General features: G+C 41.5%; 1 protein-coding gene across 3 annotated transcripts in view; it reads left to right on the forward strand.

The window, feature by feature from the left end:
- The window catches only part of TIAM2 (TIAM Rac1 associated GEF 2), a 236,226-nt gene that overhangs the window by 100,513 nt on the left and 121,466 nt on the right, over positions 1 to 14,247 (forward strand). The window contains exon 1 of one of the 3 annotated variants that reach the window (XM_081251341.1): positions 6,523 to 6,933. The exons of the other annotated variants lie outside the window; for them this stretch is intronic. The gene's annotated coding sequence lies outside the window, so the exon portion shown is untranslated. Of the gene's footprint in view, positions 1 to 6,522; positions 6,934 to 14,247 lie in introns of those variants that run through there. 3 annotated transcript variants of the gene reach the window in all.

Genomic DNA, 14,247 nt, shown 5'->3' on the forward strand with positions numbered 1-14,247 from the left:
CTCCATGTATTTAGGGAGAAGAGATGGGCCCATCTGTCAGGATACTGGAGGCGGTTCTCAAATTAGAAGCAAGACCAGGCTCGATAGATGACCTGCATGGTCTCTTCAAAAACTCAGATTCAGTTATTCTCTGAATTAAACTGATTAGGAACCTTTCAGCTAAAGCAGTTTCACTTCAATCCTTAAAAAGAAAATATTGTGAGTGGAGTGAGAGGCAGAATATAACGCTTCTTAATTACATTTAGTTCTGGGCAGATTACTTGTACTTTCTTAAATATTCTGATATAACCCTTCAAAAATGTAAACAGATGTGTCTAGTGGTTAATATTTATAAGCCAGGATTTTGCAAGCATCATTCCTAAATGATTTATTTCTACTAAATTGTTTTATTTTACCTTAGCTGAAACTCATTTTGTAGTTTTATTTTTGGTAGCATGATAATTAATACAGATTTTGTCATTTATATAAAAATTTTACCTGTTCCTTGTTATAAAGCGTTCTATTTAATTTCAAAATTTAGCATTTTATACACTGTCAGTAACTGTTAATTGTCAAAGTGTATTTAATTTGGATATAAGGACTTACAGAAAAAGGCCTTTTAAAGGAAAACTTTTTTTTTTTTTTTTTTTTTTACGTTACACGGGCCTCTCACTGTTGTGGCCTCTCCCGTTGCGGAGCACAGGCTCTGGACGCGCAGGCTCAGTGGCCATGGCTCACGGGCCCAGCCGCTCCATGGCATGTGGGATCTTCCTGGACCGGGACACGAACCCATGTCCCCTGCATCGGCAGGCGGACTCTCAACCACTGCGCCACCAGGGAAGCCCGGAAAACTTTTTTTAAGAATTTGTTTTAAATCTTAATTTTTACATCACTTGATATTTGCTCATTCTTACAAAAGTAATTAACTGGTCCTTTGGTTAAATTATTAGAGCTAGCTTGTTATGGAATGTAAGGTACCACTTGGACTATATAAACATTTACACCATAAAATCTCTCATTTTCATGATAACTGTCTCCATTAAAAATTTTCTTTTGCACATTGGATGTCTTTAAAATGCTTAGAAAAAGATTGTATTATGAAATTTAGATTCGTTGTGGTTCTAAAGCAATACATACCATGCTAGTATTGGATTTTTTTTTTTTATACCTATATCCCCTCCCTCTTGGACCTCCCTCCCACCCCCCCAGTATTGCATTTTGAAGCATCTTAAAATTGACTATTAATTTTGTAGGCACCTCCAGTTTGCTTTTAAAAAGTTAAAAATTCATTTTGGTCTTTATTTTGTTCTCACTTAATAAATACTAAGTTTTTCATTGATTCTATGGGGGCGTTCTATTTTCTTCTTTTTATTTATTTATTTATTTATTGGAAGATGTTGGGGGTAGGGGTTTATTAATTAATTTATTTATTTTTGGCTGTGTTGGGTCTTCGTTTCTGTGCGAGGGCTTTCTCTCGTTGTGGCAAGCGGGGGCCGCTCTTCATCGCGGTGCACGGGCCTCTCACTATGGTGGCTTCTCTTGTTGCGGAGCACGGGCTCTAGGCGCGCAGGCTTCAGTAGTTGTGGCTCACGGGCTCTAGAGCACAGGCTCAGTAGTTGTGGCACACGGGCCTAGTTGCTCCGCGGCATGTGGGATCCTCCCAGACCAGGGTTCGAACCCGTGTCCCCTGCATTAGCAGGCAGATTCTCAACCACTGCGCCACCAGGGAAGCCCTCTATTTTCTTCTTAATCAACATTTGTGAAGCTGTGGTTTTAAAGCAGTGTGTACCATGCTAGCATTACATTTTGAATTATCTTAAAGTCGACTGATTTTAAAGATGCATGGCCGTGGGCTGCTCAGGCATCTTCTTGAGGCCGAAGCATCCTGGAATGGGAAACGCTACAGGAGAACCACTGGGGAATTTCAAGTGGAAACTCTGAAAGTTCTGCTCAGTGGGCATTGAGAACTCGTGGGCGGCTAATTTTAAATAAAGGGGTTTTAGAGGCTTCCGACACAAAGACACAGACTGCACCAGATTCTCTTTTCTTTTTAATAATTTTATTTAAAATATTTATTTATTTATTTATTTGGCTGCATTGTGTGGCTTGCAGGATCTTAGTTTCCTGACCAGGGATTGAACCTGGGCCCTCGGCAGTGAAAGCACAGTGTCCTAATCACTGGACCGCCAGGGAATTCCCAGATGCTCTTTTCTTTGCATGTTCACCCCACTGCCATCATCACTGTTATCTCCCATTCATTCATTCATTCATTCACTGACTCAGTGGATATTTATTGGGTATTCATCATGTGCCAGTCACATTTTAAAGTACTAGACTTAACAGTAGACACTTTTAACAAGATCTCTGCTTTATGGAGTTTGCATTCTCAGACAGGCACTGTGTTAAACAATCAACATGTATTATTTTACTTAATCCTTACAGCAGCTCTGTGAGGTAGGTAATACTATCCCCATTTTATAGATTGAAAAGCTAAGTTAAGTGATGTGTCCAGTTCACACGGCGGGGTCTGAGGTCAGGGCAGAGGGACTCTAATGGCTGGGCCCTGAGCTGTTTTGCTGGCCCCCAGGGAACAATGACTGGGTAGCAAATGAATTGCATGTGTCAGTTGTACGTTTGTGTGGGTTTTCAGTGTCATACATGGGAGGTAAAACCTTCACGGCAGTTTGGATATGAAGGCCAACCATGCATGCTTTCACTTGTCTCTGGTCTAGTTCAGAAGCATTTGGTTTTAGAAGCAGACTTGTGCCTAGGCACAACTAGATTTGTGCCTTTTGATGAAATGGGGAGAAAAGTCACCTCCCCAAGTAATATTTCTTCGGATTTTAGGGTTTTCACATGAATATTTTGCAGTTTTCATTTTCTTCTGGTATTGCCTTCGTCTAGGACATTTTTGCAATGACATTACTCAAGTTCCATGTTTTTTCAACCCACGTCATTTGAAGTATTGCTGTTCCATCAGCAGCAAACTGAAAGCTCTTTCAGCACGTGAGCGTGTTGTGGAGTTTTGTGCTCATTTGTGGAACTTCCTCAAAGGTGGATGTTTATATTTGTGAGAGATTATTTGATCTTTTGGAATGCTGTTTGGGTAAAAGTAATTTATGTTTTTAGCCTTTATTTATTATTACTATTATATTTTACATATATATGTGTGTGTGTGTGTGTGTATCTATATATATATATCCAGATGAAGCCCTTAGAATTGACTGTAGATTATCAATAAAGAATGATGCTTGGGACTTCACTGGTGGCGCAGTGGTTAAGAATCCACCTGCCAATGCAGGGGACATGGGTTCGAGCCCTGGTCCGGGAAGATCCCACATGCTGTGGAGCAACTAAGCCCGTGCACCACAACTACTGAGCCCGAGTGCCACAGCTACTGAAGCCCACGTGCCTAGAGCCCATGCTCTGCAACAAGAGAAGGCACTGCAGTGAGAAGCCTGCACACCACCACGAAGAGTAGCCCCTGCTCTCCGCAACTAGAGAAAGCCCGCGCGCAGCAAAGAAGACCCAATGCAGCCAAAAATAAATAAATAAACACATAAATAAACAAAAAAGGAGTGGTCTCAGCTATATATGGCTTCACTCTTTTTCTTTTAAATTTTATTGGAGTATAGTTGTTCAGTTATACATATGCATATATTCAGTCTTTTTAAGATTCTTTTGTCATATAGGTTATCACAGAATATTGAGCAGAGTTCCCTGTGCTATGTAGGTCCTTGTCGGTTATCTATCTTATATATAGTAGTGTGTGTGTGTTCATTCCAAGCTCCTGATTTATCCCTCCCTCTGCCCCATGTTTCCCCTTTGGTAACCATAAGTTTGTTTTCGATATCTGCAAGTCTGTTTCTGTTTTGTAAATAAGTTCATTTGTATCATTTTTAAAAATTAGATTCCACATATGAGGGATATCATATGATATTTGTCTTTGTCTGACTTACTTCACCTAGCATGGTAATCTCTAGGTCCATCCATGTTGCTGCAAATGGTGTTATTTCATTCTTTTTTACGGCTGAGTAATATTCCCTTGTATACATGGACCACATCTTCTTCATCCAGTCTTCTGTTGATGGACATTTAGGTTGTTTCCATGACTTGGCTACTGTAAATAGTGCTGCAGTGAACATTGGGGTGCACGTATCTTTTTTTTTCTTTTATTTACTTTTTGATACAGCAAGTTCTTATTAGTCATCCATTTTATCCACATCAGTGTATCCATGTCAATCCCAATCTCCCAATTCATCACACCACCATCCCCACCTGCCACCGCTTTCCCCCCTTGGTGTCCATACCTTTGTTCTCTACATCTGTGTCTCAATTTCTGCCCTGCAAAACTTTTTTTATACAGCAGGTTCTTATTAGTTATCTGTTTTGTACATCTTAGTGTATATATGTCAATCCCAATCCCCCCCAACCTTTTATTAAGAAAATTTGCAAAAATACAGAAAAGTCCAAAGAATTGTATAGTGAACAATAAACCTACCACGTGAATTCTGTAATTGTTAACATCTTGCTATATTTGCTTTTACATGTGTCATTTTGCATGGTGTGTTTGAGGACAGAATACTTCTTAAGTAGTAATTTACATAATGCTCAGAGATCTTTGCCAAGGAATTCAGTTTTAGATGCCTGTTAATGCATATGTCCAGTTATATTATTATGTCAGAATGAGGCATTAGAGAGATAAAGTCTAGGTTTTATGATGTGGAAATATGCTGGGTTTTGTAATTTTAGGATGGAGTACTAAATTGAGAGTATTTTGCTGTAGTTGGACAAAGTCTAAAGAACTTGAAAAATCTGATATAGTTTGAAACCCCAAGTGACTCTATAAATTTGTAGAACTAAAGTTATTTGGGTGACCTCAGTGATAAAAAATGGAACCAGGCAATGCAAACCCATTGGAAGTATCTGAGGAATGTTAGAGATAAGTCAGTCTTCTGGGTAGTTCTGGCTTAGAGCAATCTACGTGTAAAATGTATCAAAAGGTCAGAATTGTCTTAAGACTAATAGGGATGTGCAACTGTTTCCACGCAATTAATTGTTCTTCTGATACTTTGTCCACCCTCAGAAACATATCTCTTTAAAACTTCTTTCTTTCTGACACAATTCCCCTCTTCTCCTTCACATCAAGGAGCAGTTCTTCTGTCTTGAGGTTGTTTGGAAGACATATGCTTGTTTTATGCTGGCTGATATTTTCTTTTACTTAATTTTTTTGGTAACAGATATGATGGTGCTGGATCTAAAGGAATAGGAGCTAAGTGACTTCAACAGCATATTTGCTTCTTCAGAGAATTTTTAAATACAGACACACGTCAAATTAACATTTTGGGAATTCCCATGTTTTCTGTTATGTGATTTGGCTTCCCTGGCAACCTTCTGACTTCAGTCCCAGGGGTTGTGGCTACTTGGGTGGCAGGTCCTGACTCTGCTGCCTGCTACTGACCTTGAGCAAGTCACTTCAAGCCTCGTTTCTGATTTGCTCACTGAGGGGCTTGGAGCAAGGAATTTTTCAGTTTTTCTCCACCAGCTCTAAAAATTCCTTGGTTCTATGTTCACTAATTTAAGTTTTTGTGGAGGTTAGAATACTTTTTATAACTATTGGGCTGATGATCTTATGTAACGGCCCTTATTATTTGTCAACTAAGATTAGAAAGTGTATCTTCAAGCATGTATTAACTACATGGAAACTAGATGGAAACATTGTTTGCACATGTGCGTATCTGTATGTGTAGATTATGCATGTGTACATATGCATTCATTTTTCATGCAAGATAAGGAATTAAAAGCTTATGTGTCTAAACTAGAATCTTGTCTTTAATATTATGTAAGAATCTTGTCTGTTGCATGTATAGAGCCATTCACATTTTTTCATGAAAAGTATTTTCTTAAAAAACTCTTGCCATGTGTTTGTCCAGGATAACGTGGAAAATTCTGCTTAAACTGTTTTCTTTATGGACTATAATTTCAAAAATTGAAACTGAAATTAAAATTGAAAATCTGCTTCACAGATGTAACCTTGTTTTCCCATTTGGCAACCCCTCCATCCCCAGTAACTAATATAAAATGATCTGAAAATGTTGCTTTATCTTTTGGGCATACTTTAAATGGAAGGTCTTTCATCAAAAGGTACAGCAAGACTTAATCCTTGAACCTCTGGTCTATCCCATTTTTTTTTTTTAACAATTCAATGTTAATTTTTGAGAAAATAGTGACCCTTTGAGATAACAGGAACTTCCAGTGTAGGGCACTGCTACTTCACTGAAAAACGAAGTAACTCCAGCAAGGCACACAGAGTACGTATACACCCGCTATTTTGCAAATCACAAAATTATTTTGAAGGGCTGCTCTTGAGGCAGGGTTTTTATGACCGTCACATTCCAGCTGTGGTTTTGGAGATAGAATGTTTACTCCCGCTCTAAACACGAGGATGGTAGGTGTGTATTCTTCCTGCTGCAAAGGCTTAAAAAAGCAGCTGAGCTTCCCTTCAAGTGAGTAAACCTTTATTTAGCAAACTCTGGAGCCGCGTCCCTATGGAACTTTGGTGGTAATTCTGGAATGTGAGGCCAACAGCAGCACAGTCATGGGCGAGCCTGGCTCGGAGGCCCTGATGGCAGGCTGTCCTGCCTAATCGCTGCCGGCAGCCCATGGAAAACCACTTTCTGGTTAAGTCTGCATCATACTCCTCCACCAATGGAAAAAATTGAACATGATGAGGGTGTGTAGCTAGCAGACGAAAATACATCCAGCATTGCACAGGATCTGTTTTTAGCTCTTAACAGCCGAGCATTTGAAGTGTTAGACGTTGTTTCCTGCCTTACCATGGGCAGGAAGAAGAGGGAGTCCACGGATGTGTGTATAGACCTTGACTCTGGGAAACTTGGTGGAGTAAGTAAAAGAGCCTGAGAAGAACTGGCTACATCCAAAGTTCTGGCAAAGGTAAGGGTATAACTGTTTATTTCCCCCCTTTTGCAGTTGAGACCTCATGTTATATATGAGATATCAGTGTTTCTTGAAATGTTCCCTTTGGTAACATGTCATCCTGTGCTGAATTTTGTTTTACATTATTTTGTACGTGGGCCGCCCACATTGGTGTGCATGAGGGAACAGTCCCTTTCCAGTTGAGTGTCTGTATGCTTTCACACACCTATTAGTGATTTATCACAGCTACCCATCCCGTTTTACTAATTAACTCTCTCCCAAAGCTGATGGTTTATGTTTATGGATTTATTTTTCCTGCTATCTCAGGAAAGTGCCATTTCTCAATCTGACCATGTGAAAGACTAATGACTACGACCTTATCTTTACCAGTTAATTCTTTCAGGGCACGGAGGGAAATGAAAATGTGCGCAGAGCTTATATTTTATAGTTTCCTGCTCATTATGTAACTTCCTCAGGCCTTACTTTTGAGCTGAGTGAGCTCCTTGGTTTAAGAGTTTCGACTTGTAATTTGATGTTCACTCTTTATTCACGTTTATCCTTAACTTTTGTCTCCAACTTTCTGAGAAAGAAAGGGAATCTTTCGTCATGTGTGTGTTGGGGGGGCGGCAGGGAGTACTTTATTTAAGTAGGATGATTGATTCATGTCATAATCCCTCAGGGGCGGCTCATTCATTAGGCTGTCTGAGCGCTGAGTTTATCAGCAAGGATTGAGGGACCCAGCTTGGCAGAGTATTTCCCTCAGCTTTATGTTAATTTGGCCAAGCATGTAATTCTCGGAAAATTGGTAGGTGGAGAGACAGAAATAGGAAGCTTTCTTGAAGTCATTGTAACTTGGAAGATTATTTATAGAATTTCTGGAAAGTAAGTGTACTGCAGAACAGCTGCTAGAGTTTTCCCTAACACGTCTCAGCGTTTCACTGTGGCCCTCTGTCATACTTAGGGATTCTAAATTTTGTACTTACTTTCAGCTGAATGAGGTTATGAGTTATTTTAAGGTGGGTGATGTGTGTGCCTCTTCAATGTGTGTCTTCCTTTACAGAAACGTCTTTTAGGGATGGAGGAATGTGAGTGCTGTCCAGGTAGGTTAGAATTAATAGAAATGCTGGTAGTGTTTTATTTCTTGCTCTTCCTTTGAAAGTAGAAATCGCTGCGGTGACAGAGCCGGCAGCCACGTAGAGCAGGGACCGAGCAAGCCCCACCTGTCTTCTCGTGTAGCCGCATTAACACATGTCAACCACTTTGATTTTCACCAGAGCTTGTAGACAGAAACTGAAGTCTGTCGAAGAACCTTCTGACTCCACTCCATACTGACACGGTGTTTTGAATGCAAGTAGATAACACCTTTCTTTCAATACTTTAGTGCAGAGGGAGCGACTTGCAAAGCCTTCTCCTTACCCCAGGCCTCATCTAGGATGCCTAAAAGGGCGAGATAAGGGCTGGGCTCCTTGCCAAGAGATTATCCTTCTGAAGTGGTCCTCACTTAACCACTAAGTAGAGCAGATGATTCTGTCTTGGTGGTCCAAGACTGTGCTTGAGAAGAGCCATATTCCCTTTTTCCGAAGTATAAAGTTAGCGTAGGGTCTCTACAGCCTCTTCCTATTCAACAGCTATCGAATGAATGTGGAAAGAACACAGAGAGAAGCCTAGAGGGAAAAGCTCACACTCCTTAAGTATCTGATGGGGCCCCTTTCTGTGTGTGTCTGTGCTTTCAGGTTTAGCCCACTTTGTAAGACTCATTTATGTAAAGGTAATAAACCCCATTAGTGAGATCCCTTGAAAGGGAAGTAATAATAAGTATAAATAAATAAATAATAATTTGCCTTTGTCATTTGAAATTGTGTTCCTTAAATAAGGAACAAGATAAAATGGTTTTACTAGAAAAACTAAAAAAAAAAAATTAGATAAAGGTATGGACTCAAAAGAAATAGCAATAATATTAGACACAGGGAAAAGAAATAATAATAGTAGTTGATAAACCTGAATTTCTGACTGTTGACCCAGAAAGGTTCTAAACATTGTGTTTATAACAGTTTGAATTTTAGTCATGGTGGGTTGAGTGTCTTTTGATTATTCAGTTCTATCTCAGATGGACTCCCAAAGGCTAGGAGGCGTTCATGTCAGTATCCCAGGACTACATCGTACACTCTGTTGTCAGCTATTTATAGTCCGTAGTATTGTAGAGTTGAAAAGGGACCTTAGGCCATTTTTCAAATGGGAAAACTGAAAACCTACAGAAATGAAACGGCACGTCCGAAGTTACCAAGATGGTTGGCTGCTGAGCTGGGATGTGATACCAGTTATCTTGTTGGTCTTCCCGTACACTACCTGTCTCTGTAATCGGGAATACTTTGGCTCATTCTGATATATCTTTATAAATGGACACATACATACCCGTTTTCCTCCGTCCCTCCCTCCCTCCCTCCCTCCCTCTCCCTCCCTTCCTTCCTTCCTTTCATTGACTTACATACTTACTTACTTACCAAACGAGACAGGCTTAAAGCTCTAGTCAGAGACAAGACAAAGACTTTTGTTTCTCTTGGATCCTAATGAAGTTCAAAGCTGTACACTCAGTCCATGGTCATCATCCCCAGTGACTGTTGCCAGAGAGAGAGTTAGGTGCCCATGTGTCAACCTGTATGATGAGGCAGCTTTGGCTAGACTTCATCTGTCAGTGTGTCTCTCTTTGTGGCCTTATATTGAGAGGTTTTTTCCCCATGATCCCACTCTAATAGAAGACTGACGTTTTCATTAGTTCTGTGCCTGACAAGAGAGGCTCTGGAAGGGAACAGAAGACAGCAGATGGACTTTAGCTTTGGTGCCAAGGTAATGTAAGGCCCTTTTGGAAAAATAAACTTTACATATAAAGTGATAGACTAATCATTTTGTTCTAGGAAAGGGACGTGGTAAGTGCTGCAGATAGTGTTGGGATGAAGTTGGTCCAGGATGTTCCTAAAACTTAAATAAAGGTTTAGAAATCCTGGGTATATTTAGGACAACACTGGAAAGCAATAATAATCCCCATCCTGTTTTTGTACTTGACCTTGACACATCTCTAGTTGCAGAATTGAGTAGGATTGCTGAGATGTGAAGGGCTAAAGAGATGCGGAGTGTATGGGCTGGGAAAGACAAAAGTTAAAAGTCCATACCATTTAAGCCAGTGAAAAGAAACTCTGAGTGGAGACAATGAAAATAGATTTGTTTTCAAGTCATCTGTAGCCACTCCTGGAAGGTAGAGTGACAAGTGAAAGGCAGCAGTGTTCGCAGACAGACATAAGCCAAGAAAACCCAAGATGTCAAAAGGTAATAGAGAGTAAAGAGCTTCATGAAAAGTGCGCCCACATTCATGGAACACAGACACACACGCACACAGTCACATATATGTATATACATACATATTCCATTGACAGTTGATAGCATGATCACAAATTAATCAAAAGTTAAATACAAAACAACTCCCAAACCCAGAAGTAACCGGAACATAGCAAAAACTTTGACTGACTTTTTCTACCCTACATGTGACCTAGAGAGGAAAAAACTGGAAATGATAAGAAGGCACAGTGAGAAATAATTTGCCAACAAGTTCCTTACTAGAGTTGATACCCTTTTGTCCTGGCGCCTTACCTCATGTGTTTATTATTAGTTCTCAGATGTTTTTCTAAAGTTTCTCTAGTAGTAGAGCGTCATGGCTCTAGGGCCAGTTCCCCCTCTGGTGCATGAACAGGCTTGGGGAGAAGCCTCCTTCCCCTTTGGCTAATAAAGGACAACACCAGAATTTCCCCTCTCTCTCCTGCCACGTCAAATTCTCGGATTTCTTCTGAAGACACACACACACTCAGTCACTCACTCACTCACTCACTCACTCCCTCACACCCTCACACCCTCACACCCTTCTTTTAGATTCCTACCGCCTGATTCTCTCTTCTTTACAGTAAAACTCCTTGACGAGTTGTCTCTATTCACCATCTTCGATTTCATGGACCTCAGACTCACTCCAACCCAGCTTTCTCCACCTGGACTCTGCTCCGGTCAAGTTCACCGATAGCCTCCACGTTGCTGAGTCCAGGGCTCTGTTCTCAGTCCTTGTTACATGAACTATCAGAAGCATTTGGTACTTGCTCATGATCTCCTCCCTGAAAAGCCTTTTTTCAGTGGGCTTTGTCAGCAACATATTTTCTTGGTTTCCTCTTAATTGGATCCACTGACCGCTCTTCCTGTTTCTCCTTATTTCTTGGCCTCTTGGTGTTGGAGCACTACCGGGCCTCTTCTCTTCCCTTTGTTTACTTATTCCCTCGGCGGGGGGGGGTGCTCATCCAATGTATGTTTTAAATACCACCTTCACGTGGGTGATAGAAAGTTTGTCCCTCAGGCCCATCTCTCCCTGGAACGCTAGGCTCCTAAATCCCAGTGTCTACTCGGCGTTGCCACTTTGCTGTCCAGCGGGCATCTCCCACCTGACAAAAGCAGACCCCACCCCCTTCTCTTCCTCTCAAGCCTGCTCTGCCCTCCCCATTCTCCCGGTGGCTTTGTCTGAAGATCGCCGTGTTGTCCTTGACCTGTCACTGCTCACTCCCAACCCCCTGAGACTCCTGTTGGCTCTCCTTTCACCTGTCTCCAGACTCCCAACCCTCCCACCTGAGTCCAACCCACATCACCTCTCGTGTGAATTACCCTCCCAGCCCAACAGGCCCTGGCTTCCCCCTTGCTGCCAGCAGTCCAGATCCACAGGGCAGCTGCAGGGGTCCTCTAGAAATATGCCCCATGATGAGCCGTCTCTATTCACAGCCCTCTAATCATGGCTTGCCATCTCAGGGTGAAAGCCAGAGCCCTTACAATGTCCCTTCGGGCTACGCCCTCTGGCTCCTTGTCCCCTCTGACGGCTCTTGCTCTAGCCGAGCTGACCTCCTGCCTGTCCACCGTTCTGGGCATTTGCACCTTCTGTCCTCTGCTTCAGAGGCTCTTTCTTTCCCCAGAATCCACATGTTCTCCCCTCCAGCAAGTCCTTGCTGAAATGTCACCAGTCATGAGGACTTCTCGGCTCCGCTTTCTAGACCTATAGCTCCCCTCTCCCCACATGGCCTATTTCCCCCTCCCCCCTTTACTTTTTTGCTAAAGTACTTAATCACCTTCTAATATATAATTTACTTACCTTCTTGGTTTATTGTTCGGTCTCCCCACTATAATATAAGCTCCATGAAAGGAATTTTTTTTTTGGGGGGGAGGTGTATTTATTGCTATATCCCAGGGCCCAGAACAGTTCTAGCACAGACTGGTTGCTCAGGAAACATTTATCACATTATTCAATGGAAATATATCCTACTTAGGATACCCGATGAGGTAGCTAAAGCAACCTAATGTAAATGCTAAATATCATTGACTTCCTATGTTTTATCTCAAAATGTAAATTTTATATTTTACTTCGTGATCTATGTTTCTTTGGCAACAGTGTTTAAATTACTTAGCATTAGATGAAATGGAAACTTCAGGAAGATTCCCCTTGATTATTCTATGGTCTTGATACTTAGAATAATGACCATGTAGCTTAAACTATCAAGAAAACAAAACTCTCGTTTGTGCAATGTTGTTGCAAAGCAGCAGAATAGAATAACTACATTTTAAACTTCCAGCTCCTTAGTTAACTTAAAATTGCAGTTTTTCATTTTATCATGTTCCCATCCCCAGCTGTGGAAGCGTTTGCTGCTTGGAGAATGGATACCGCTAAGGAAAGGTATTTATGAAAGGGGCATGGATCCCAATCATTCTTGTAAAGGAGGAAACTGAAAGTTAGATTGTACTTTTTTTTTTTTTTTTTTTTCTTTCTGCGGTACGCGGGCCTCTCACTCTTGTGGCCTCTCCCGTTGCGGAGCACAGGCTCCGGACGCGCAGGCCCAGCGGCCATGGCTCACGGGCCCAGCCGCTCCGCGGCATATGGGATCCTCCCAGACCGGGGCACGAACCCGTATCCCCTGCATCGGCAGGCGGACTCTCAACCACTGCACCACCAGGGAGGCCCCAGATTGTACTTTTTAAAAAAAGATATGGGATGTTTTCAGGTTTAAAAAGTACAGAGGGCTTCCCTGGTGGCGCAGTGGTTGAGAATCTGCCTGCCGATGCAGGGGACATGGGTTTGTGCCCCGGTCTGGGAAGATCCCACATGCCGCGGAGCGGCTAGGCCCGTGAGCCATGGCCGCTGAGCCTGCGCATCCGGAGCCTGTGCTCCGCAATGGGAGAGGCCACAACAGTGAGAGGCCCACGTACCGCAAAAAATAAATAAATAAATAAAAAGTACAGAAACATTTAAAATTGTATTGATGTAAGTACATACATTTTTTAAAAAATTAAAGAAATCCAGGTTGGATTTCTATCTTGGCCCCTTCGGAATCTTGGTCAAATTATTTAATCCCTGGAGGCTAACATTTCCTTTCCTATAAAACAGGGATGAGTTCTTGTGCCCTGGGTAGCCCTGGCACACAGCATCTCAGGACATATTAAATCCTTCCCTGTCTCTCTGCATGCCCATCTACTTGAGGTATCAAAACTTTTCAATTCCTGTAAATTATGAAATTTAAACTATACGTACTAATGCTATTCTTTTTTTTTTTCCCCTGAAAGTTTCTGTAAAGTTACTAGCTAAAATCTTATCAGGTTTATTTTGAATAATATATGATTTATGGAAAAGTTCAGCAGTGATTGGTTTAATTTTACCTTCAGGCCCAAGAACAACTTATATTGTGGCTTTAAGACATAGACTTACAGAAATGAAGGCTTCAATCAGGCTACAAACTGAATGGAAGGCAAATAGTTACACATTTATGAGGGTGAGGAAAACCCCTGTTTAAATGAGGGGAAAAATGTGTGGTTTAAGCCTGTTCAGTTTTAAACGTAAATGGAACAGTATATAATGAAGAAATACTTTGCTAAGAATAACCTGGTACAATGGCCACAGTATATTTTGTTCACAGAACATGACTGCGGTTTAGGAGTGTGATGCCTGCTTCTGATTTACTGAAGCACGTGCCTGACAGGTCTCCAAGTCAGTGAGAAGCCATGTGGTTATAGCCTGGGATTCCGATGCATGGTCTTCTGTTTTCATCTTGGTGTGAGGCTTAGGAGGTGCCTACCCATGTCTGAACTCGCTTGTTGTGGAATGGCTCATGTTCCTAAAAGTTAAAAAAGAGAGGTTATTTAAAAGTCATGCAAACCATTTTGAATCCCAAGTTACAAAAGAGGGTTATTTAAAAGTCATGCTAACCATTTTGAGTCTTGTGCATCTTTGGTTCCAGCTGTCACCAAAGCAGTATAAGGTCTGTAGAG

The sequence above is a fragment of the Mesoplodon bidens genome (genome assembly GCF_964165515.1).
Source record: "Mesoplodon bidens genome assembly, chromosome: 12".
Taxonomy (NCBI): Eukaryota; Metazoa; Chordata; class Mammalia; order Artiodactyla; family Ziphiidae; genus Mesoplodon; species Mesoplodon bidens.